Source organism: Odocoileus virginianus, chromosome 1 (genome assembly GCF_023699985.2).
Source record: "Odocoileus virginianus isolate 20LAN1187 ecotype Illinois chromosome 1, Ovbor_1.2, whole genome shotgun sequence".
NCBI lineage: Eukaryota > Metazoa > Chordata > Mammalia > Artiodactyla > Cervidae > Odocoileus > Odocoileus virginianus.
The window spans coordinates 74038803-74065892 of NC_069674.1; the positions used below are offsets into that span (position 1 = coordinate 74038803).

A 27090-nucleotide genomic window follows, 5' to 3' on the forward strand; every position below is an offset into this window, starting at 1 on the left:
AGTTTGGAAATTGATCCAGCAGCTTCTAGCTCTTTTGATTGTGGCCTTTGATGATTTTCATTAAGTTTAGAAAATAGATAGTGCTTATGATATCCATTTGCAAATCAGAGACTTAATTTCAAGTTATTTGCTAATGTATTATTTGGAGTGATTTTACCAGTTAAAGAAGAATATTACCTTGAATTGTTAATAGCATATTATATTCTTGAGAGCAGTGTGAAAAAGAGGATATTTTGGTAAAACAATTTGAATGTTTTCTAAGCAAGGCAGTAATTAATATTGTTTATATTCCTTCCATTTTGTTGTTGTTTATTCGCCAAGTCATGTCCAACCCATGGACTACAGCACGCCAGGCTTCCCTGTCCCTCACCTTCTCCTGGAGTTCGCCCAAGTTCATATCTCCTTCCACTTAGTAATATTGTTTTTCATGAAAAAAAAAATTTGATAGCTAACATCATAGTTGATATTGTATTCTTATTTTGCAACAGTTTTCTGAATTTCCATAAATCAAGTAGAATGGTTCCTTAGTTCTCATTACCTCTAAGAAGTACTGAGTTAAAGTTAAATGTAGGACACTTCTTAGTCTTTAATATGCTTATGTTCACTGTGTATATCCTTAAAGTAGGTATGGTAAGCACCTTATTATACTATACAGCTTGGTATTCACAGAACACCTATTGGCATTCTTCATTTTAGTGTTCCAAGGATAGTTTTTGAGAAACTCAGTCATATATAGTTCTCAGCAGTTTATAAAGTACTGTTGCATTATTACCTCCTTTGATTTTCACGACTCTGTTAAGTATTGTTTCACTAGTCAGATGTATGAGTATTGGAGAAACTGTGGCTATGTCACAAAGGCACATGTTTACTTAGCTGGAGATTTATATTGAGAAGGAAATTTGATCTTAACTCAGCAATGGTATGTTGTTTTAAGAAGTATTTGAGAAGTTAATTCAGTACAGCTTTGGTGATTAAAGGGAAATATATTAGAAGACATTGATTTAGGGAATGAGAGTTTAAGAATGTCAACTATTTACTACTGAGCGTGCGAGTGAAATTTTCCACTCTTTAATTATGTTTGTGTCAATAAGAAAGAATTTCTTTAAATGTTGTATGTTTTTAAAAGTACGTCATCCCTGATGCTGGGAAAGATTGAAGGCTAGAGGAGAAGGGGATGACAGAGGATGAGATGGTTGGATGGCATCACCAATTCAGTGGACGTGAACTTGGGCAAACTCTGGGAGATGGTGACGGTCAGGGAAGCCTGGCGTGCTGCAGACCATGTGATCGCAAAGCATTAGACATGACTTAGCAACTGAACAACAACAGTGGCTCTATTATATAAACTCCTTGGATTCTTATTAACTTAAAATTTAAAGTACGTGTTAATCTATAATGTTATTGTTTGCTAAGGCAGCCTGTATTTGTTTCTAAAGTGGAAACCCCACAATCTAAACCATTGGGTCATAGACTAATAGGAAGTTGTGTTGAACATGATTTTCGGTGTCCCTTAGTCCATCCTCCTCTTCTAAAAGCTAAAATTATCCCTGCAACATTCCTACTGGATCATGGAATTGTATAGCATAATTGATAATCACTGGAAAGGTTCTTAGTTTTATTTATTAGCAGATGCTTATATATTGCTTAGCATTTTCCAGACACTGTCCCAAGGGATCTGTAAATATCGGCTTATTTCATTAATTGTTATCAAGTGTCTACTAATATGCCAGGTACTTTGCTTGGTTTTTTGAGTTATTTTATTAAATCCTACAGCAGCTGACTGTGGAAGTTTGTATTATTATACACATTTTATAGATGAGATATATACTCTTCTCATGCATCTCAAACTGAGACTACACACCTGAATACCAAGGTTAATACCAAAGGCAGGAAAAGAACTCTGCTACCTCTTCTGGAATTGGCTTTTTTGATACCAAGCAGAATCAGCAGAATTCTCTTCAGTTTCGTGTTTTCAAGAAGGTTTTGCTCTTGGAGCTCCCATGTCAGCAACAACAGCAAATCTCTCCTTTTGAAAAGAAACCCTTCTTGGGTTGAAGGGATGCTTTGAACAGTTCCTTGAGTTTAGGGGAGAGATGTTTAAGATGCCTGGGAGAAATAATAAATGGTCCTTGTTCAGCCACAGACTCACAGGTGTGGCTGTGCATGATGGCTGGGTTTTGAGAAAGCATGTGAGAGGAGAATGGAAGAGGGTCGGGGTGACTTCCAGTGAGGAGAAACGGGAAGGAAGAATGGGTGTGTGCGGGCAATATTGTTAGGTTCTGGAATACATTGTATGATACAGATTTTATCCCTTGTCTCCCCATAGGATCTTTATTCAACGGTTTAAAAGTCATGTGTGGACCTGGGTTTGTTTTTCAGTCCAAGTGCTAACTGCACTTTCGTGGGGAGACTCAGAGCTGACTTGCTGCGATGACCCCGGGGAGGCTGACACAGCTAGGTTCCATGCGTGTTTGTGTCCCTGTATTTCCCTCTGGCAGTATCTGTGTCACTTCTCTCTTATGTAGCATCTGAAAGGGTTTTAGATGATTAAAGAAAAGAATGGCCCCTTCCCTGAACCCTCTCACTCTTTTGTATAAGTTAAATAATTTAAGTTCTGTAATCATTACTCTCAGACACCTTAGCATCAGTAGCCCTGCTGTAGGTGAGCTCACACCTGTTTGCAAACTCCACATGTATTTACACAACAGCAAGGACTTAGACACTGCTTAATCTCTGCACGTCCTCTAGTAGTATGTTCTTTTTAGAGTAGATTCTCCGTCACTCTGTTTGATGTTTAGCAAACTGCTCTTTACTCTTGGCATGTTAATTATATCCCACTGAAATTCATTACGTAACTACTTAGCTCAAACCAGTAACCTACATTTGAAAATTTGAAATTTTGAGTCTAAGTTCTGTTTCCTACATCCATTTTAACATATGTGAAGACAATTTGTCCTTGCCCTTTAGTACTGAATTTTGAGATACTAAGAGATACTGGTATTCCTTCTATTTTTTCCTCCTACCTCATGATTAAAGAATAAGTTTTATAACTAATTATTCACAAATAGTAATTCATTAATCCCATTATTTAAATAGATACCAGATACACACCCACCTAAACTAGAGTTTAGCATTGTATTCTTGTATTGAGCACAAGGATATTATGGGATATCTGTTAAAGCCTTTCTGAAACTAAGCTACTTTTGGGCTCAAGTGTAGTCATGCCTTTTTCTCTGTCTAATAATCTCATCGAAATAGTACTGACCTTTTTTAGTGAACCTGTAGCTACTTCCTCATGCCAGAGATTTCTGTTCTAAGTGCTTACAGTTTACTTTTTGTGAGTTGTCTTCAAAGTTGTCAGCAGTTTATTCCAGGCTTACCTAACTTCTCCACTCCTCTTTGCCTGTTTCTTTTCTTCTCTAGCCTTCACGATGTTTCAACTTTCATTTGATGACTTTACAAAGATACTAGCAATTGGAGAAGCAAGAATGATGGCTTAATAACAGTGGGTTGACATTTTAGAGCATGAGAAACCACCTACTTCCTCCCTTGGCCTTTTAAGAGGAATGGAGAGAGATCAGAGAGAAGGATTTGTGACAGATTAGAAAACAAAGCCTAATGAGAAAAAGCTAAAGCTGGCATATTTGTGTCCCTCCCACCCCACCCCAAAAGAGAAAGCTAAAGACTTCACATGTAGTGTGATGGCCAGCTGTTTTGCACATTCCATGAAGACCATACGAAAGGAAATGGACTTAAGCAGGATTATTCAAGGATTTACATTGAGTATAAATAGAGGTTTGACTCTAAATATTGTTCATCTCTGGGGTGACTTTTTAAAGGAAGTAGGATATTTTCCCTCTCTTCTAATGTCTAAAAATAACAGATTTTCATCTCTCAGTAATGGTGTAGCCTTGTAGTGCTCCCTAAGACTAACAGAGATACTAGGTGACCTTTACAAATCCTTTCTGGCCCAGTGATTCTGTCTTTTCACAAATCTCACCTCACATCTACAGATCAGATGCCTCCAATTCTTTCTCTTTCTGTCATTTAAAATGCTGTGAACATTCCTTCATGAAGCTACTAATGGAAAAGTGACTGGACAGTTTAGTGTGCTGTTCTGTATAAAAATAAAACTCAATATGTTTATGTAAAGTATAAATGCTTCCTATAATGTTTTGGTAATTTAAATGTCAGGTGATATGATTAATTGTTTTAATGATGGTCTTTACTTTTCAGTTAGTTCACCCTGAGTTTTTGCTGAAGATTTTTTCTGTCTGTTGTGAAACTGAATATGCTAGCATTTATTTTTACTTGATATTTCAGATATTTCATTAGTAGGTAGTTTCTTTTAGCTAAACTACTTTATAACTGGGGGTGTTTTTCACTGTAGTACTTCTTAGAAACTAGATTACTCTTAAGCTGGTCATGTTATCTATCTCAGAAGAACAATGTTTGGGAACATCAGTTCTTAATTTTCTCTGTTTTGGAAATAAAGTTAATTACAGATATAATCAAAATAACAAAGTTCAATCTGTAAGGTATTTCCATAACAGTTACTGCATCCTTTTTACAGAAGGTGTCATCCTGTTTGACCTTCATTACTTTGTCCTTCCTTGAGAATTAAAGGCAGAGAAGGTTGTTGTTCAGTCGCTCAGTCATGTTGGAGCCTTTGTGACCCCATGAACTGCCGCACGCCAGGCTCCCCTGTCCTTCACCACCTCCTGGAGCTTGCTCAGGCTCAGAGTTGGTGATGCCATCCAACCATCTTGTCCTCTGTTGTCCTTTTCTCCTCCTGCCCTCAGTCTTTACCAGCATCAGGGTCTTCTCCAGTGAGTCAGTTCTTCGTATCAGGTTGCCAAAGTGTAGGAGCTTCAGCTTCAGCATCAGTCCTTCCAATGAATATTCAGCGTTGATTTCCTTTAGGATTGACTGGTTTGATCTTGCTGTCCAAGGGACTCTCAAAGTCTTTTCCAACACCACAGTTTGAAGGCATCATTTCTTCAGTGCTCAGCCTTCTTTATGTTCCAACTCTCACCTCCATACATAACTACTGGAAAAACCATAGCTTTGACCATACGGACCTTTGTCAGCAGAGTGATGTCTCTGTTTTTTAATATGCTGTCTTGGTTTATCATAGCAGAGAAGGTAGTTAATATAGAACCTTTGACTTTTGGATCTCTACTTGCAAGGGGTGTGACCTTGGATAATTAGTGTAATCTTTGTTAAGCTTTAGTTTTAGTATTTATAATATAGTAATGACTTATAGTAATGGCAATGCTTATTAAGACTGATGAAAAAAAAAAGACTGATGAAAAATTAATGCAAAGTGCTTAGTATAGTGCTTATCACCTAGCACCAATTATAAAGGTAGCTGTTTTCATACATTAACAGAAACAAATGCAGTTTGCTTACTGCTGTTCACTAGGCATTATGCTGGGTACTGAATAGGTAAGAATGAAAATATTTTTTAAAAGGGTGCTATTTAGATCATTTTCCTGTGTGCAAAATAAGATCGATACATTGCTCTTATAAATAATCATAAAGTTAGTAGTAGTAATACATTTGGCATTTGCTTGACTCTTAAGTGATTGCTTATAGAGCACTGTTGAAGAAGTGAAGTCTCACAGTTAATTCTGTTGTGAATATTTGCATATTGATATTAATTTAGAATTCTAAGTTGTCTTTATGATTACTTGGATTGAGTGCCCATTTTAATATTGTTGCTTTAACTATTATAATTTAGTTTTAGTCTTTTCAAACTATATGGGGGTTTTGAATGATGATTATATATATATATATATTTATAAAATTATTTTCAGTCTCCTTTTTCCTCCCCCTGTTTTTAATGTCAGTGGTTGGGAATAGAAATGGATCTTCTACACATAGTGCTCTGTAAAATATATACCTGTGGTTTTTAAAAGTGATTTGGTACAGTTGTCATCATTGAGGTCTATCACCTGGGGCATTATGTTGCCTGTGAAAGCCTTTCTTGGACATGTGGTCCTATTTAAAACATCCATGAGCATATTTGGCTCATGCCAAGTAGTTTTGGACAGGGCCAAATATCAAGGACATTTTGGTGTGGATAAAATATCTTATGGATGTTTTAGACAGGACCAGATGTCTGCTAGTCCTGAGAGCTTGACGAGATGGTTGGTTAACAGCATTTCAACAACCATTGAGAATGAGTGGGTTAATGACTTGCTATTTCCTGGGGTTTGGTAACTTAAACTCACCTTAGCACTATTGATAGTTTCATAGACTTTTTGAAGTTAGAAAGAAACTTGGAGTTAACTCTTGTCCAGCCTTCAGCTAATATAAGAATGACCTGTATCCTTCTACATTCCTGACTGATGGGCATCCTGCCTTTGAGCACTGCTCCTGGATGGATGGAACAAAAGAAGAAGGTCTTTCTTGCAGTGCTTGGTGTTCTGTAGAAAACAGACATTTACAATGTCAATAATGGACAGTAAGAGTCATGTGGACTTAGCTTTTCTTTTCTGTACTTCAAAATGGAGGTTAGTGTTCTGGACTGAAGTGAAAGTGTCCGAGAAAGGAAAAGTGGTCCATATTTTACTTGTTCTAGATCAACGTTTCTCATCCTTATCAGGCCCACTGCCCCCTTTTGTAGAAGAAAAAATTTTAATGTGCCCCATAATATTTTGAAACAAGATTGGTAGATAATAATAACCTATAATTATATATATATTAAAAAGCAATCAGTATAACACTTTGGGCTTCCCTTGTGATTCAGCTGGTAAAGAATCCACCTGCAATGCAGGAGACCTGGGTCATCCCTGGTTGGGAAGATCCCCTGGTGAAGGGAATGGCTACCCACTCCAGTATTCTGACCTGGAGAATTCCATGGACTGTATAGTCCATGGTGTCGCAAAGAGTCAGACATGACTGAGCGACTTTCACACTATAACAGTTTAACTACAATGTATTGTGAGAAAGTAATTTATGTTTTTCAGTTGATAACTCAGCCACAACTATAGGTCATTATAAAACTCAGATGCTTGTTCTGTGTATGGAATCTATGTAGTTTGCTGCACATGCAGACTGCAGTATGTGTGCTACTGAGAATGTGATTGTCAGAAATGGAGCTCAGCTTTCCTAAAATTTCTAAATGATAAGAACATATTTTCCCCATTTATGCAGCAGTAGCATTCCCGGAAAAATCCAGTATATGCTAAAACTGTGCAAAAAAGCCTTTGTGTTTATATGAGAAATGGGGTTAGGTTCTAGACTCAGATCATGAACATTTTTTTTTGTTTGTTTTTTTGAACGGTAGGGATAGCCAAAGGATCATTTGAAAATTGTACAGAACACAAGACCAGTGCCTCATTGATAGGATTGTTTTGTATATTGCAATAGAACACCCAACCACTCCAACAACCAAAAATGCTCTCATAAATTTCCTTTACACTGCCCATGAGGCTGTACTACTATCCCTTTTGAGAATCACTGCCCTGTGCTGATTCCAGCAGAACTTTACCAGCACCTTGAAGCCCAGGGAACTTCCTTAGGTCAAAAATTTATATAAACGTGTGCATGTGAAATGTCTTGTAGAAATCTTTAGTCATATCCCCTTTTCACTAACTTCCTAGATTTTATTTTTAAATTACTGTGAAATTTATTATAAACACCCCCCCCTCCCCGCCGCCCATGCATACTAAAGCCATACCTAGAACATCATCAGTTCAGTTCAGTTCAGTCACTCTGTCATGTCCAACTCTTTGTGACCCCATGGACTGCAGCACACCGCGCCTCCCTGTCCATCACCAACTCCCGGAGTTTACCCAAACTCATGTCCCTTGAGTCGGTGAAGCCATCCAACCATCTCATCCTCTGTCGTCCCCTTCTCCTCCTGCCCTCAATCTTTCCCAGCATCAAGGTCTTTTCAAATGGGTCAGCTCTTCACATCAGGTGGGCAAAGTATTGGAGTTTCAGCTTCAGCATCAGTCCTTCCAGTGAATATTGAGGACTGATTTCCTTTAGGATGGACTGGTTGGATCTCCTTGCAGTCCAAGGGACTCTCAAGAGTCTTCTCCAACACCTGATTTCAAAAGCATCAATTCTTCTGCTCTTAGCTTTCTTTTCTTTTTTTACTTCATCCCAAGTTGACACTCTGTGCTTATTAAACAATAGCTCCACATTCTTAGCCCTTAGCAATCATTGTTCTGCTTTCCATCTCTATGAGTTTTGACTATTCTGTACACCTTGTATAATGGAATCATGGAATGGTTGTATTTTCTTTCTGGCTTATTTCTGGCTTAGGATAATGTCTTCAAGGTCCACCTACTTTGTTGCACGCATCAAAATTTCCTTTCTTTTTAAGACTGAATAATATTCCATTGTTTGTATATACTACAGTTTATTCATTCATTAATACACATTTCAGCTGTTGATGCCTTTTAACTATTGTAAATAATACTGCTGTGAACATGGGTGTATAAATATCTCTTTGAGTTGCTACTTATAATTCTTTTGGGTATACACTCAGAAGTGGAATTGCTGGATCATATGGTAATTCTGTTTTTTTAATTTTCATTTTTTAGAATAAGAAATTCTGTTTTTAAAGTTTCAACTGCCATACCATTTTCCATAGTGGCTACACCATTTCACATTACCATCGACTGTGTTCAAGAGTTCTGATTTCCCCACATCCTTCCCAAAACTTGTTATTTATAGGTTTTTGTTTTTGTTTTTTGACAAGTAGTCTCCTAATTGGTGGTATCTTATAGCTGTTTTGATTTGCCTTTTCCTAAAGATTCGTGAGGTTGAGTGTGTTTTCATGTGCCTTTTGGCTGTTTATATATCTTCTTTGGAGAAAAGTCTGTTCAAGTCCTTTTTCCATTTTTTAATTGGGTTATTAACAAGATAAATATCTTGTTAAGTTGTAGGAGTTTTCTGTATGTATTCTGGATGTTCATCATTTATCACATATTTAATTTGAAAATATTTTTTCTCCTATTCTGTGAGTTGCCTTTTCATTTTCTTTTTAGTATCTTCTAATGCACAAATTTTAAAGTTTGATGAAGTCCCATTTAGTTGTTTCTTCTTTTGTTACTTGAACTTTTGGTGTCATATCCAAGAAATCATTGTCAAATCCAATATCATGAAGTTTTCTCCTATGTTTTGTTCCAAGAGTTTTAGGGTCTTATCCCTTATGTTTAGACCTTTTATCCATTTTGCGTTAATTTTTTTGTATGGTGCAGGGTAAGGATCCAACTTTATTCTTTTACATGTGGGTATCTAATTTACTAGATTTTCAACTTTTCAGTTTCAAAATTGTTGTTTATAGTCTTAGCTGTCTTACCATTATACAATCTTAATCTTCTTTCACATAAAGCTTTTTTGCATTTTTTAAAACAATCTGTTTATTTCCCAGTTTATGTTATACAGTTATTTTTATTCTTAAATATGAGCATGTTTTGTTTCTTCAGTTTTTGAAATTATTTAGCTTTGTCCTCTTTTTCAGTCTTTATTATTTTTAACCCTGATAAGCCTTAATCTCTTTTTGCACTTGCCTGCTTGATACATTACTTATATGGTTTGAATGCTATTTTTCCATTTTTATTATAAAGTGATATTTGATTATTAGAAAATAATTTATGAAAATATATAAACTAGAAAGTGAAAAGACATTTCATTTCATATCCTAGCCTCAAGGATTAATAACAATTTCATGTGTATTCTTCTAGATACTGATTGTGTATGTGTATATTCCAACACACATATTTAATCTATTCATACACTCTTGTAGCCTGTTTTTTCCCACATAACATATCCTGAACATTTTTCTATGTTGACTCATATAAAACTATCACATTTTAATGCTTTTATAAAAATACTTTTGTATGTCTATCATGATTTGTTAAATCAGCTTCCTATTACCGGACGCTTAGGTTGACTCGACTCTTCTATTGTTAAAAAATGTATAAGTATGTTTACGGTGGATCTCTAAAAAGGATTGTATGGTTTGGACTAGGGTATTTATTAAGGCTTATGAAATGTATTATATGTTGCCCTCCGAAAGGTGGTAACCATTCTACTTTCAGGAATAGTATGAGAATGTACTCACTCGCACACCATTCCTTATACCATATTGATTTAGCTAAAAATATTTCATTACTTTCCTTTTAGTGATCAGTGAGGTTGGCTGTCTGTTTATGTTTGTAGGGCTTGTATATTTCCTCTGTTGCCAGTGTTTGTGCTTTATTTTTGGTTTCTTTCTTGTTGCTTACTCTGTATTAATTTATTGGTTTCATCTTATCTAGTTTAAGTATTTTAAATAGTAGTTTTCTTATCGCCCTTCTTCTGTAGTTCTTTTCCTGATTCTTATAGTTTTGACTATTTTGTTGTCTGTCAGAATTTTTTAAATTATGATTTTTCCTCTTTTTAAGTATCCCTGGATTTAAAAGGAGGAGCAAGAATCATGACTTAACAATGGCAATTTTAGGACGATTCCACGTCCTGCCCTACATCTGGCACTAGGGGTGGCTTTTTCCATCCCCTTGCCCTTGTAGGAGCTCTCTGAAGAGCTCTCCTTAATGAAATTCTAAAACGACTGTTTGAATGGCCTAAAAGCTTTTAACTTTTGCAAATCTGGAGACCTACAGGTTAAAATTTCTTCCTCAGGGAATATTTTGCTAGTTCTGCATTCAGACTAAAATAGTAGAGATACATCATTCTCTCATAACAAGCACCACTAGTCTGCTAGGTATGAAATCTTTGGACTTCTCCTTTAGGTAAAATCACTAGTCTTTCGGCAACTTGTGTAGTCAGAAGGTCTACATGAGAGAAGAGTAGGTATAACAAAGATTCCCTTTAGAAAAGGCTGGTCTTCTGTGAGCAGAGACGCAAGCATTAGTCGAGGTTCAAGACGGTTTCTTAAGAAGGAGGTAAGTGGAATGTTTGTAATCTACTTTTAAAATAATCTATTTAAAATTTTTTTATTGGATTATAGTTTATTTACAGTGTTGTTAGTTACTGCTGTGCAGTAACTAGCAGTCAGTCAGTTCTACATATACATACATTCAGTCCTTTTAGATTCTTTCCCATATAGATCATTGCAGAGTGTTGAGTAGAGCCCCCTGTGCTATACAGTAGGTCCTTGTTAGTTGTTTATTTTATAGTAGTGTACATGTCAATCACAGTCTCCCAGTGTACCTCCTTCCTCGCTTTCCCCTGAGTAGCCATAAGTTACTACTGAAATATTCTTAAAACTATCTTTCTAATTATAGTCTATCAGATTTTCACTAACTTTTAAAACATCTTTATTGAGATGTAATTCTCCAACCATACAATTTGCCCTTAAAGGGTACAATTCAATGTTTTTTTAGTATATTCACATTGTAGTGCAGCCATTACTGTAATGAATTTTAGAACATTTTCATAACCTCCAAAGAAAACCCTGTATCCTTGACCAGTTACCTCCTATTTTCTCTAAACCCCACGCCCCCATCCCTGGCCTTAAACAACCACTAATCTTCTGTCTCTATAGATTTGACGTTTCTGGGCATTTAATATGAATAGAATCATACACGGTGTGGTCTTTTTGTTGACCTCTATCACTTCACATGATGTTTGTAGCATCTATCAGTACTTCATTGCTTAAATGGCCAAATAATATTCCATTGTATTGATATGCCACGTTTTGTTGATCTCTTCAGTAGTTGATGGATATTTGGGTTGTTTCCATTTGGGGGCTATTATGAATAATGCTGCTTTGACCACTGATTACAACTTTTTGCGTGGACATGTTTCATTTCTCTTGGTTAAGTACTTAGGTGTGGAAATATTGAATCAAATGGTAACTTCCATTTAACTTTTTGAACTTCTGAGGATTCCAGTTTATTCACACACTTAGCAACACTTGCTACTATCTGACCTTTTGGTTCTAGCCATCCTGGTATATGTGAAGTAGTATCCTCTTACAGTTTTGATTTGCATTCCCCAGATGACTACTGATGTTGAGTATCTTTTCATGTTTATTAACTCCTATTTAACTTTTAAAATTTAAATATACTAAATCCCTAATGGAAACTCTAGTCTGGCATTTACTCCATTAGAGAGAATGAATCAAGACATGTATTTCATTAATTATATGATACACATATTTTGGAAGATTGCTGGAGAAGGGAGAGGCTACCCACTCCAGTATTCTTGGGCTTCCCTTGTGGCTCAGCTGGTAAAGAATCCACCTGCAATGCAGGAAACCTGGGTTCAATCCCTGGGTTGGGGAGATCCCCTGGAGAAGGGAAAGGCTACCCACTCCAGTATTCTGGCCTGGAGAATTCCATGGACTGTATAGACCATGGGGTCACAAAGAGTTGGACACGACTGAGCGACTTTCACTTCACACATTTTTCACATTTAACATACTGAAATCAGCACATGCACATCTTACAGTAAGTATAATATGTCTTATAGTAAAGACAACTTGAAAAAGAAAACCCAGTTGGCATTTAAGAAGTTTACTGTTTCTGGTACCATAGTCCTAGAGCAACCGATTCATCTAAAAATTAAAGAGTTCTCAGATTAGGACTTAGTACTGATAATTCCTTTTCTTACAGATCACCAGACTAAGTTTTTAAGTAACTCGTGATGTGAGGTCTCTTTTCCTCCACAAGTCTTTTCTGGTTAGTTCACTGATACTTGCCAACCTATTTTATCATGTCCTGCCAATCATGAGGGATTTGATGCATTATTTATCCCCATTTTAATAGATTTTTTTCCTTATTTCCTTATAAAATTATTGGATATTTAATGAAGAATTTTTGTTTATTACTTATAAATTTAAGTCTCTGTGTTTTAGTTTGCATGGGGTGCAGGAATTTAGTTAAAACTGTTTAATCACTGATCAGTTTTAGATTCATTTTTGTTTGATGAAGAGAACTGATGAGAAAAAGTAAAGGCTTATGTTTTACTGATCCCTATAGGACTTTGACCCTGAACAGGAACTGGCTATGGCCAGAATGTATGAATTCAGCATAGTTTTTTTTTTTTTCTTTTTATTGTTTGTATCAACCTACAGTTTAACATGACAAGTAGTTTTAATGATTTCTAGTAGTGTTGTGTAGAGTTCTGTATTGCCCCATTCCTTACCACCCCTTTTATTGTGGGAAGAATACCTAAAATGAGATCTGCTGTCTTAAAAAATGTTAAGTGTACAGTATTGTTAACCGTGGAAAATCAGGGAGTTGCCTCATTTCTTTTTAATGTAACTTAATGATGTAAAATGACGTCTAACAAAACTATATATGTATGACTCCTGCTAAAATGAACTACCTCACAGCTCAGTCGATAAAGAATCTGCCTGCAATGCAGGAGATGCAGTTTGGATCTCTGGGTCAGGAAGATCCCCCGAAGAAGGAAATGGCAACCCACTCCAGTATTCTTGCCTGGAGAATCCCATGAAGAAAGGAGCCTGGAGGGCTATAGTCCACGGGGCCGCAAGAGTCAGACAACTTAATGACTAAACCATAGCGTGAAGAACTGAGGAGAATAACAATCTTATTGACAGATAATGTGTTTTTATAGATTCTGGCTTCACTTTGTTAATAGCTTATTCCTTATTACTGAGGTTTGCTTCTGTGTAATTTCAGTTATCGATCCTAATTCAGCCTTCTTGAGTGTACACAGTGTAACTTCTCTTCCCGTGTAGGGTCTTAAGCTGTTTATCACACACCCTGTTTTCTCCTAGTCTTTTTTCTAAACATTCCTCCCTCCCTCAGCCTTTCCTCAAATGAAGTAGTTTATAGTCATCTAGACCTCCTCTCTGGACATAATTCTGTTTTATCTGTGTTCTTCCTAGAACTGTGGCTAGAAAGGATATTTTAGACATTATTGGACCAGCGAAAAGTATATTAGGGTTGTAGTTCTTAAGAATTACATACTCGTACATGTTTTGTTTTATAGCAGCTTTCTGTAACTTTCTACTATCATTTTCTTCCTCTCATTAGTTTAGTTCTTCCACTGACTTACTAGGTACATTAGCTTGTTAAGATCCATTAGTAGCAGTTGTATTTTAAGTAAACCATCTGCGTGTCTTTATTAATCACTGCCGTAAGTAGCCCTTCCTCCCCACACGATCTGAAGTGTTTCCTGCCACCTTCCTCCCCCTCCTGCGATGAGGACACGCAGCTCTTATTCCCAGTCCTTCTGTTCTCAGTGCCCAGAGCTTACCTGCCACACAGCAAGCACTTCATGCTTTCTGAATGGAAGAAAGCATGTTGAGATTGTTCATTTTCTTCACTGTCTCCTTTGACTCTAGATAAAATGTTTATAGTCAGGACCTGTGATTTATTCAACTTTGACTTGGTTGTGTAATGTGATCCTTGACACACAGATGCTGGAATTCTGGCTGAGTATATTAGATAGATTATTTTGAAGACTTCCATGGCTAGAGAATGATTGGAGTTATATGAAAGAGGTGAGACTGGAATACCTGTGGGTCCAAATTCTAGCATCCTTGGAATGTCATGCTCAGAAGTTTGTGTTAAAGAACTGATACACATTTAAACATTTTAGAAAAATGGTTGTGGGAGGATTATAAACATTGGAAGATAAAGGTAATTAAGTTCTGAATTCGTTGACACGCAGGGGGAAATTTCCTTTATAGAAGTTCTCTGTACTGATAGGATCAGAATTTACCGGTCTTAAGGGCAAATTCTAAAAATATATATATACTTTTGTAAATATAACTTGAAGTATTCTGTTTCAGTTGAAAACATAAGTATAGTTCTGTTTAGCAATCTTTTGATGTACAATTTTGATCCCTTTTGGGGGGTATGATTCACTGATTATATAGTTCACAGTTGTCTTTTTTGCATAGTTAAAATGAACCCCTTACTTCAGTTTCTTTCTTTCTTTTTTTTTCAACTAAAGATACTTGCAAAGAAATCTGAGTGAAGAATCCTCTTAGATTTTTTTTCTCCTCTCTGTTGAAGAGTTTCTCACATTGATCTAATTCAGTGGCCATTTTTAGCAGCTTGCTTTATTGCATTTTTCCAAGGCACCCAACTTAGTTTTTAGGAGGAAACCAAAGCAGATAAAAAACAAAACACAAACCCTTTTATTTTGTATATTAATATATTGACTGGCATAATGTTTCATTTAAAAAATTTTTTTAAATTCAAATATGAAACAAACAGCACAGGAAAGAAAAGAATAGGCCTATGGGATAAGCAAACATTTCTGGTGGTTCTCCTTTAGCCACTATCCCTTGATGGGACACATTGCCACACAGATAGTGACTCTATTTCCCAGCTTTACTAGCCTGAAACTACACAGTGACTCTATTTCCCAGCTTTACTAGCCTGAAACTACGAAGATCAATTCTGCTCGTGGGGATGTGAAGGGAAATAAGCTACAACTTTGGGGTTGTGCCCTTAAAGGGAAAGCACCTTGCCTCCACTTCCTCTACTTGTGGGCGCCCCAGTGACTGCAAGTTCGTGTACCAGCGAGTCGCTGAACAGATGCCTGTACCCCAGTAGGAAGCTTGTCGTGAGGAGGCAGAGCAGTGAGGCAGAAGGTGCTCGGGCCTCAGTGCAGGCCTTGGGTGGCTCACATGTGGACTGCTGACTGAAAGAGCGATGGCATTCTTTCTCTCTTGTTTAAACCACTTCCATTGCCTGAACCAGAATCCTCATGAAAACTTTAAGGTATGTGTGTACATGCCAAAAGCTTGGCGCCCCATGGGATTGATTTAATCTGAGTCAATAAAAGTAGAAAAGGTAGTATGTGCATTGGATTATGTACTGAAGGGAAGTGTTTGAAGTGGTGAACGGATGGAGTCAGTTCACATCAGATGTGAGACGTGTCATCCTAGTCAGATTTATGATTCCTCTGAACAGGCTATGAAGATACTGTATAAAATCTGGGATGTTTGATAGGGGAAAGTATAACATCCATGTTTTTAAAAAAATATGATTGAAGATTATTGCCTATAAATTGAGTAACAATTCACAGTATTTTATTTTAATCTAAAAAAATCAACTTACTTCCTGCTGATTAGTAGAGAAAATAATAAAATGTTTGATGTTGCTTAAGCTTTAGTCCAATCTGATTATTTGAACAATCATTTATGTAGTGTTCAGATAAAAATGTTTCATCCTTTGCCATCCTTCCTGCTGTTTTCCTTCACTGGTGGGGGGCGGTGAGTGGGATGGGAGGGAAGAGTGACTTCCTTGGACTCACTGGAGTGGGGACAGGGTTCTGGTCCCTTAGATTTAATATGCTCTGCTTTGCTTCCTTTGGTCATGGAGGTGACCGTTTTCACCTTGGTGCTCCTGGCATCATAACTGAAGTCTCTGGTGATATAACTCAGCCTGCTTAGAGCCCGCCTGCTCTGGATGCCTCAGTGCAGCCCTCAGAATCTCTCTCCTGGGTCTTTGTAGAGCCGTGGTCTTGCTGGTTTTCTTGCCTGCCATATGGGGCCATGGAGCAGGCCTGGCATATTTCCGCTCAGTTTTCACACTCCCTGGGAATTAGCTGTGTTTTGGTTGGAGAAGTTCAACTCCAGTTGCTCCTTGCCTAAATATGATATGGTCCTTTTTATTGCCGATGTTAATAAGGGGCTCCACTTGGGAGAAAGTCTGGGGGGGTGGAATGGAGCAGGCATGATCAGGAAACTTTTGGAAGTGAAAGTGATTTGCTGTGATTAAAATGTGAGATTTATGTGCATGAATGATGAGATTGGAACGTGGGTTGAAGCAGAGGAGACTAAAGACGATGATGTTATTCAGCTTTAATCAGAGATATGACCACATTTTTCTAAATAAATTGCATCATTTTGATTCAGTCTTACAGTGTAAAAAATTTGGAATTATACAGGTATTTGAGGCATAAAATTGCATTATTCAGATACAAACACTTTTCAGTATATTTCTTTACTTTTTTTTTGGCGTGCATGCTCAGTTGTGTCTGACTCTTTGTGACTCCGTGGACTGTAGCCCACCAGGCTCCTCTATCAGTGAAATTTTCCAGGCAAGAATACCAAAGTGGGTTGCCTTTTCCTTCTTTGTTTGGTATGAATATATGTATATCTAGAGTTTAAAACCACTATATTTGTTTTCTCTCTGTAAGTTGTGTTTGTGTCCTTTGCTGTTGGTATTTTTCTTGTCATTTAATGTTCATCTATTATGAATTTTAAAAATATACAGTTTCTTTTTCTCTGATGTCTTTGTCTGGTTTTGCTATCATGGTGATAGTGGCCTCATAGAATGAGTTCAGAAATGCTCCTTCATCTGCAGTTTTTGGAATAGTCTCAGAAGGATAGCTGTTAACTCTTCACTAAATATTTGGTAGAATTCACCTGTTAAGCCATCTGGTCCTGGATTTTTGTTTATTGGGAGTTTTAAAATTACTGATTCGATTTCAGTTATGGTAATTGCCCTGTTCATATCTTCTGTTTCTTCCTGGTTTGGTTTTCAATTTCAGAGAAATTGAACCTTTCTAAGAATTTGTCCATTCCTTCTGCGTTGTCCATTTTATTAGCATAGTTGCCCACATGGTGGTATTAGTCACTCAGTCTGTCCAACTCTTTGCGACCCCAGAGATTGTAGCCCACCAGGCTCCTCTGTCCATGGGATTCTCCAGGCAAGAATACTGAGATGGGTTGCCATTCCCTTCTCCAGAAGATGTTCCGGCTCAGGGATTGAACCCAGGTCTCCTGCATTGCAGGCAGATTCTTTACTGTATGAGCTACAGGGAATTAGTCTCTTAATTCTGTGTGTCATTTGTAACTTTTCCTTTTTCATTTCTTACTTCATTTGGGTCCTCTCTCTTTTTTCTTGATGATTCCAGCTAAAGGTTTATTGATTCTGTTAGTTTTTTCAAAGAACCAACTGTTAGCTTCATTGACCTTTTCTACTGTTTTTGTAGTCTCTATTTCATTTATTTTTGCTCTGATCTTTATGATTTCTCTCTTACTAACTTTGGATTTTTTTTTTTGTAATTCTTTCCTTGGTAGCTTTAGGTTAGGTTGCTTATTTGAGATTTTTCTTGTTCCCTGAGGGTAAGCTTGTATGGTGTAAATTTCTTCTTAGAACTGCTTTTCCTCCATCCTATAGGTTTTGAATTATTGTGATTTCATTTTCATTTGTCTGTAGGTATTTTTGATTTTCTCTTTGAGTGTTTCAGTGGCTCATTGCTTGTTTAGTAACATATTGTTTAATCTCCATGTGTTTGTACTTTTGCAGTGTTTTTTTTTTTTTTCCCTTGTAGTTGGTTTTTAGCCTCATAATATTATGCTCAGGAAAGATACTTCATATGATTCCAGTATTCTTATATTGGGTTGGCCAAAAAGTTTGTTCAAGTTTTTCTGTAAAATGTTTCCCAGATGAACTTTTTCATCGACCCAGTATTTACCAAGGTTTGGTTTGTGGCCAGGCATGTGGTCTGTCCTGCGGGATGTTCCATGTGCACGTGAAAGGAATGTGGATTCTGCTGCTTTTAGATGAGATGCTCTATAAGTATCAGTTAAGTCCATCTGATGTAATTTGTCATTTAAGGTATGTGTTTTTCCTTATTGATTTTCTATCTGCTGATCTGTCCATTAATGTAAGTGGAGAGTGTTGAAGTCCCCTATTATTGTATTACTATTAATTTCTCATTTTATGTCTATTAACATTTACCTATTATATATTGAGGTTTCGCCTTTGTTGGATTGGAGATACACACACAAACACACAATTGTTATATCTTCTCTTTGGTTGATCCTTTGATTATTAAATAGTGTCCTTCTTTGTCTCTTTTTAAAAAATTAATTTATTTTAATTGGAGGCCAATTACTTTACAGTATTGTGGTGGTTTTGCCATACATTGACATGAATCAGCCACAGGTGTACATGTGTCCCCCATCCCAAACCCCCTGCCACCTCCCTCCCCATCCCATCCCTCTGGGTTCTTCCAGCACACCGACTTGGAGTGCCCTGTTTCCTGCATCAAACTTGGATTGGTGATCTTTTTCACATATGGTAATATACATGTTTCAATGCTAGTCTCTCAAATCATCCCATCCTCGCCTTGTCCCACAGAGTCCAAAAGTCTGTTCATTATATCTGTGTCTCTTTTGCTGTCTCGCATATAGGGTCATCATTACCATCTTTCTAAATTCCGTATATATGCATTAATATAATATATTGGTGTTTTTTTTCTTTCTGACTTACTTCACTCTGTATAATAGGCTCCAGTTTCATCCACCTCATTAGAACCAATTCAGATGCATTATTTTTAATAGCTGAATAATATTCCATCATGTATATGTACCGTAACTTTCTCTTTTGACAGTCGTTTTTTTAAGTCTGTTTTGTCTGATATTAAATATTTCTACTCTGACTTTTTTTGATTTTCCTGTGTGGAATACCTTTTTCCATCCCTGATTTCAGTTTGCGTGTGTCTCTAGATCTGAAGTGGGTTGCTTGTAGGCAGCAGGTATACAGGTCCTGTTTTTTTGTATCAGATTATGCTAAAAAGTTACAGTAATTAAAGCAGTGTGGTAGTGGCACAAAAACAGATATATAGATCAGTGGGATAGGATAGAAAGCCCAGAAATAAACCCATGCATTTATGATCAATTAATCTATGATAAATTAGGGAAGAATTTATCAATACAGTGGAGGAAAGAGAGTCTTCGCAGTAAGTTGTGTTGGAGAAGCTACACACCAGTCATCATAGGCATCAGTCTACAGACAGTAAAGGCTTGAGAAGGTGTGGAGAAAAAGGAACCCTCCTACACTGTTGGTGGGAATGTAAGTTGGTATAACTGCTATGGAAAACAGAATTCAAAAGGATACGTGCTCCCCAGTGTTTATAGTAACACTATCTGTAATAGCCAAAAAAAGAAAGCAACATAAATGTCCATTGATAGATGAATAAAAGATATGGTGTTATTAGTCATAAAAAAGAATGAAATGATGCCATTTGCAACAACATGGATGGGCCCAGAGATTATCATGTTAAGTGAAGAAAGTCAGAGGAATACAGATATCATATGATATCACTTATATGCGAAATCTAAAAGAGTATATATGAACTTATTAGCAAAGTAGTAATAGACTCAGACATAGAAAACAAACTTATGGTTACTAGAAAATAATCAAAGGGGGGATAGTGTGGGGAGAGGGAGAGGAGGAGCTAAATTGGTGGTTTGGGGTTAACATATACAAACTACTATATAGATAACAGATAAATAACAAGGACCTACTTATTGTATAGCATAGGGAACTATATTCAATATCTGTAATAACCTATAATGGAAAAGAATATGAAAAAGAATGTGTTGAGACTTCCCTTGTGGTCCATTGATTAAGGCTCCAAACTCTCAATGCAGGGGATGTGGGTTCAGTCCTTAATCAGGGAACTAAGATCCAGTATGCCACATGATGTGGTCAAAAAAAAAAGTTCAATTAAAAAAATTGTGTGTGTGTGTTTGTGTAACTGAATCATTTTGCTTTGTATCTGGGGGGAAAAAAGAAATCTACATTTTGATATTCATTAATTACTGATAGTTTTCCCTGTTTTATAGTTTGCCTTTTGACTTAATTTATGGTAATTTTTTTAAACATTTGTAGGTTTTGGGACTTTTTAGTTTGTTTTGTTTATATAGCTATATATTAAAAAAAATATGTGTGTGTATATATATATATATATATATATTTGCTTGTATATTTACACTTAGACAGCTTTTAAACATTAGCATAAAAATCTGTCTCAGAATCAGAGAAACCTAACATAACCATGGCCTAAAGAAGATAGGTGTTTAGTTCTCTCATATAATGGGATCTAAGGTTAAGTAGTGCTGGGGTGCTCTGCCTAGTATGACGATTCAGGGACCCACATTCCTGCCTTCTTATTGCTCTACTGTCCTTGAACATTGTCTTAATTCACCTGGTTGGAACAAGACCACAGGGGCACCTATTTTCTGGCTTATAAGTAGGAACAGGAATGATAGAGTCCAAGGCTGCATTTTCCTTTTAGACACATGGTGATTTGGTGAGAAATGTGGGGATATGGCTACACCCAGCAGCAAGTAAGGATGAACAAGACAGTCTCTAGCTGCCATGCTCTCTCAGCCACTACTCTTATTGTAATAGAAGAAGAGAACCTGCTTTTTTTCTTTATGAGCCTGTTTTTAATGATCAGTCACAGGCTTCCACTCATTTCTTTACTTAGTCTTCCAACAGAATTCTGTTCTCCCTTTCCATGGTTCATATAAATATTCAGTTACATTTTCTTATGCTTTCTTCATGTTATGTATTCTTCTTCCCTTCTCTCTACTCCCTCCCTTTCTGTCATCCAGCCAGTGAATAAATGTGTTCCTGCTATTAGGGATGTCATGGTGACAAAAACCAAGTTCTCTCTTCCCTCCTAGCTCACCATCCAATGGGTGAGAAAGATGTTAAATCTGTGGTTTTAGGAGGGATCAGTGGACTCTGAAGGCCCCTGAGACCATTTTCATAATACTAAGATATTATTTGCCTTTTCTATTGTGTCATTTGCTCTGATGGTACCAAAGTAATAATCGGTCAAACTGCTGAATCATGTCAGTAGCACTGGGTTGTACCAATGATCATTGTATCCTTCACTACTATGCACTTGTAATTAAAAAATGTTGAAGTCATAAACATTATTTTTGTTAAATCTTGACCGTTGAGTAAATACCTCTTTAATATTCTGTGTGACCAAATAGGAAGTACTTCCAGACTGCTGTTGCACTTATTGTCTTGAGAAAGAGCAGTCGTGTGATTCCTTGAGTTGTGAATTGAACTAGGTACTGTTTTCCTGGAATACCATTCCATTTTCACTTGAAAGTCAGAAAAATTATGGTTAATCTGACTTGGGATTTGGCAGTTAGTCAGATTTCACTTCTAGGAAAACAGCAAACAGTATTTGTTGGCAATAATAAAATGTGAGCTTTCAAACAAAAATAAATTAATTAATTAATTAATTAATTGAAATTTTATAACCTTGTCCCTACCACTGGGAACTTGATACCATTTCACCTAAAGCTTTTTCTGGTGAAATTCTGTGTAATATTACAGTAAACGCAATGTAAACATAAATGCTTTTTAAAAAATATTGAAAATATGTAGACATTCAGTTCTCTGTAAGTTAGTGAACTAATATCCACGTCAAACATGGATAAAAGATCCATTCCAAGTACAAGATAGACCAATGGATTTTAAGCTACTAATGTATAAAAGTCCAAAGAAATGTATTGTAATCAAACTTGAAGCTACTCTTTTCAAATTTCCCTATAGAATCAATGAAAACTATCCATAGTTATCTGCACATGCTATTAAAATGCTCTTTTGTTTTCTAACTATATTATTATGTGAAAATGGATTTTCTTCACTCAACCAAAGTAATATATTGTATCACATTAAATGCAGACATAGTTATGAGAATCTAGAATTTGCAGAAAAGTAAAAGAATATTACTTGTTTCATTTATAGGAGGAGGAGGGAAATAGAAATATTTCATAAAAATAATAAGCTTTTTATAACATCAGCAACTTAATCACTATAATTACTCTGATCACAAGGAAAAAGAGGTGACCTTTCTACCTAACTGGTTCTCAGTCCCTAGCATGTTTTAGAATCACTTGGAGGGGTTGTTAAAACATAGATTCCTGGGCCCCACTCCCAGAGTTTGAGTCACTAAGTTCTGGGTGGGACCTGAGAATGTACACTTCTTCCTTTTTTTGGACTTTTTATTTTACATTGCAGCATAGCTGATTAAAAATGTGGTAGTTTCAGACGGACAGCAAAGGGACTCAGCTATACACACAGAAGTACCCATTCTCCCCTAAACTCCCCTCCCACCCAGGCTACCACACGGCATTCCTCTGCCAGTGGGCATTTAGGTTGCTTCCCTGTCTCGGCTATTGTAAGCAGAGAATGCGTATTTCCTAAGTGTTGCTGATACTGCTGGTTTTAGATTGTAGTTTTAGAACCGCTATTCTAGCTCTTTATTGGATGAAACTGATTGAGCTGCCAAGGAAAAAAAGATAAGTAGTACAGGTGTAAAGATAATGGCTGGAAGTGTCCTTAGTTGTCAGAGGTTTGGGAATTGACTAAAAATTAAGCAGAAGAGCATGTCCAGAATGATTCAATCCCTGAGACTTGACCCTGCTAACACGCTAATATAACGAGTTAGCTTGCCCCATTTTTTTTGTTTGTTTGTTTGTTTGCTTGTTTTGGCCAAGCTCTGATGCTTGTAGGATCTTAGTTCCCCTCCCAAGGATAGAACACAGGCTCTTGGCAGCCCGAACCACTGGACCACCATTAAATTCCCACCTCAGTTTCATGGTTTCTGGCAGAAGACGTAAGAGTCTTGGTTCAGAGACAGAAATGACTATATCACAGCAGTTGCAGTTGCCATCATGACAGTTAACCAAGCCCTGATTCCCTGAGGCAACGAGGAGAGAGCCGTGGCCGCACAGTCTGTGGGTTATGGTGCAATAGGGGAGCCCCGGAATGAGGGCTCCTCAGTAGTTTTCATAATGTGCAGTGCCTGGGAATTTGTCCCAGAGGATATGTTGTCTTCATTATACTGGACAGCAAAGAGACCTGCCCTCGGTTCCAGAGGAGCGCCTTATCTCTGACTTCAGACTGTTCTCTACATAAACATCCTTGAAAAGAGGGTTGAGGACAGAGGCAGTTGCTGCCTCTGCTCATGGACGTTCAGAAATGTGAGAGGACTGTTGTACGGCAACATGGGGAGAGTTGCGCGTTTGTGTATTGTATTACTCAATGGTCCTTACTAGTAGACAGCTCAGCAAACACCTGAGAGCAATTAGACTTGCGTTTTAGAAAATGCGATGAATGACTCCCTGATAAAGGAAACCTTCCCCTCCTGTGTGGCACCAAATCATTTTCACAAATGTGTGTAACTGTCATTGGGAACAAAGTTCTCATGCTTTATAGGTCTTCTATGAACTATAAAATCAAACAGTTTTATAAAATGTATATGAATGTTTAAAAGATAAATATGAATTTAGTTAGACAAATAGTGATACATTAGTCACAGTAAATTGCGCTTACAATATGACTCTTGGATTAAGGCATACCTCTTCTACAGTGGGCTACGTGATGACTAATTTTCCCACATCTTTTCTCTGTCTAAACTTCTGTAACTTTTCTTTTTTAAAGGATCCAGTAATTATCATTTGACCTTTACTTGCTGCAAATGCATCATTAACCTCCTTTGTTTTCCCCTCATTAGCTAAAGATAATTAAAGCAATGCTGTTTGGCACAGGGTTAGCCCAAAACTCTTTTCAGGTCTTTGTGACAGAATGCAAACTCATAACTGACTCATAGCTTGGAAATTGAGTTGAAATTGTCTTCAGTTCTGACTAGAGTGGTGTCTTTCCTCCTCCTTCCAGTTCAGTCCTGGTTTGTGCTTCTGCCCCCTTTAACTCTCAGCAGTGCCCCCACTTCCTATGGTCATTTGTAATGTGATTCCTTAAATGTGACTAAAGGCTCAGGGGTGCTTCAGGCTTTTCTCACCCTAGCCCTCTCTTAGTGCTGCTTCCCTCTGTTCTGGCCCTGTCCTTTCATAGTGTCTTCCATGATATGATCATGGAAAATGACTTCTATGGACCAGATTTCACATTATCCTTTCCTGTGATTTCTTTCTTTAACTTTCATTTAAAAGGCCAGGGAAGATCTCCAACACCTAGGTCTCATTCCTTCCTTGGAGGGGGAGAAAAAAATAACGGCATCCAAACTGATTTTTTTGTTAAGCTTTTAGTATATATTATATATATATAATATGTGGATATATTTACATATATTTCTAAAATTTTTTAATTGTTTGTAAAAGATCTATAAGAATAGGGAGTTTTACTCTCAGACACAACTGTGATTAGAATGCTGGAGACACGTGGTCTTTTCTTTGGATAAGGGGGTCTAGTGATTGACAGCCAGACCAGATGGAGTCATGCATAGACATGTTCTCAAGCAAGGTACAATGTTTGACACTTGCTTGAGTATCTTAAGACCTATAAACACAAGCTCAAATACAGATCCTGAAATTTAGCCATATAGAGGCATTCAAATGACTCAAGATTTCTTAAAATATTCTTGTTACACAAAAACAAAACAAAACACTGAATTAATTCTTGCAGAAAACTTGTAAACTCTCAGGAGTTTGCTTGTAGCACCAGTCCTTTATCCTTCCTCACCCTCACCTTGGATTCTGCAGACTTGACTCTCCGAAACATTGATTCCTCAGTTCAGTTAGCTACTTTTGTGGTCTCTTTGACTAGGCTGCCAGGAAAAAGTTTCCTGTGTTGCCCACAATTCTCCTTTCTTTTGTCCTCCTTTCTAGGGTAGCCTTGCAGTGTAATCATTCTTGCTCAGGGTTTCAGTGTGATCCCTATTTCAAACATGAATGGCTTGAGGAATGATTTTATAGGGAATTAATATTTAGAGAAAGAGGATCATTTGGGGGGAATCTGTAGATTCTGGTGTTTACAGTCACTATTTTAATATCCCAGAATGTCAGGTAATCTCATAAAATGTATGTATTCATATAAATGTAAGTTCAGCTTACATCTAAATAAAAAAGGTTTCTAGATTATTATCTATGTTGGGGACTTATAATTAAAAACAGTTGTCTTTCAACCCAGAAATCATCTTCACAACAGTAGTGGAGAAAGAAAACTTTTTTTTTTAATTGAATGGATTGCATCACAGGAAGTCCATTAAGAGACAGAGACAGAAAGGTATCTTATCCACTTACGTAGCCAAGCTGATACAACCTATTACATACATGTTTTCAAGATAAACAACTGGTTCCTAAATGACAGGCTTTACAACACCTTATGTAATACATGGTTTGTCATAACTTACTGGGTAATTGAAATAATCATCATTTAGCTAATTGACCTTGTCCAGAAGAGAAACAAGCTTATCTTGTGATGAGGTAGTTTTGCAACTTGGAGCAAGATATTCAACCAAGTTAGACTTCTGCCCACCTGCAGAAATGGCCAGTTAGGGGTCCTTTCTCCCTGATGTTTACCTTTCAAAGAGATGATTCTCAGGTCCTTGAGAAAGACATTCTCCATCATAAAGCTGACAAAAAAGGCCTATTTAGTTTTCCAAAGGGAATACAGTTGTTCTTGGGTATCTACAGATGATTGGTTCTAGGATCTGCCACAGATTCAACCAGCCTGAGAGTCTCTGTGTAGTACTATGTGAATTTACTGGGGGGAAAAAAAAATCCATGTATAAGTGAACCCATTCAATTTAAACCCAGGTTGCTCAAGGGTCAACTATACATACATTTCAAAGAGAGGGGAAAGTTTTACTTACATTTATTTTATTTATTTATTTTTTTTAACTTACATTTAAAACTATTCTAAGTAAATGTCCTAAGAAGAAGGGAGAGAAGTTTTCCTTTACTTCCATCAGGGATAATTTAAACCTCTTTCATTTATATTTGCCCTTTGCTGTTGTTCAGTTGCTAAGTTGTGTCCAACTCTTTGCAGTGTGGCAAGCTTCCCTGTCCTTCATGATCTTCCAGAGTTTACTCAAACTCATGTCCATTGAGTCAATTATGTCATCCACCCATCTCATCCGTTGTCACTCCCTTCTCCTCTTGCCTTCAATCTTTTCAGGCATCAGGGTCTTTTCCAGTGAGTCAACTCTTCGCATCAGGTGGCCAAAGTATAAGCTTCAGCTTCCACATCAGTCCTTCCAGTGAATATACTGGGTTGATTTCCTTTAGGATTGACTGGTTTGATCTCCTTGCAGTCCAAGGGACTCTGAAGAGTCTTCTCCAACATCACAGTTTGAAAATATCATTTCTTCGGTGCTCAGTCTTCTTTATGGTCCAATTCTCACATCCGTACATGACTGCTGAAAAAACCATAGCTTTAACTGTATGGACCTTTGTTGGCAAAGTAATGTATGCTTTTTAATACACTGTCTAGATTTGTCATATTTGCCCTTGCATCCTTTATATTTGCTTCTATCTTAAACATAAGGACCTTGATCTTATTAATCTTACAGTAGCTTTATGATGAAACAGAAGTGATTTTAAATGCACTTGTAAATTTGGTTTTATTACAG

The 27090-nt window shown here is 37.0% G+C and overlaps 1 protein-coding gene across 5 annotated transcripts in view; it reads left to right on the forward strand.

Annotated features, from left to right (window-relative positions):
• Nucleotides 1-27090, forward strand: part of GNAI1 (G protein subunit alpha i1) — a 109097-nt gene that overhangs the window by 29488 nt on the left and 52519 nt on the right. Inside the window, exon 1 of one of the 5 annotated variants that reach the window (XM_020882908.2) lies at nt 896-919. The exons of 3 other annotated variants lie outside the window; for them this stretch is intronic. The gene's annotated coding sequence lies outside the window, so the exon portion shown is untranslated. Of the gene's footprint in view, nt 1-895; nt 920-10884; nt 10908-27090 lie in introns of those variants that run through there. One more of the 5 variants, XM_020882910.2, reaches the window with a different exon arrangement.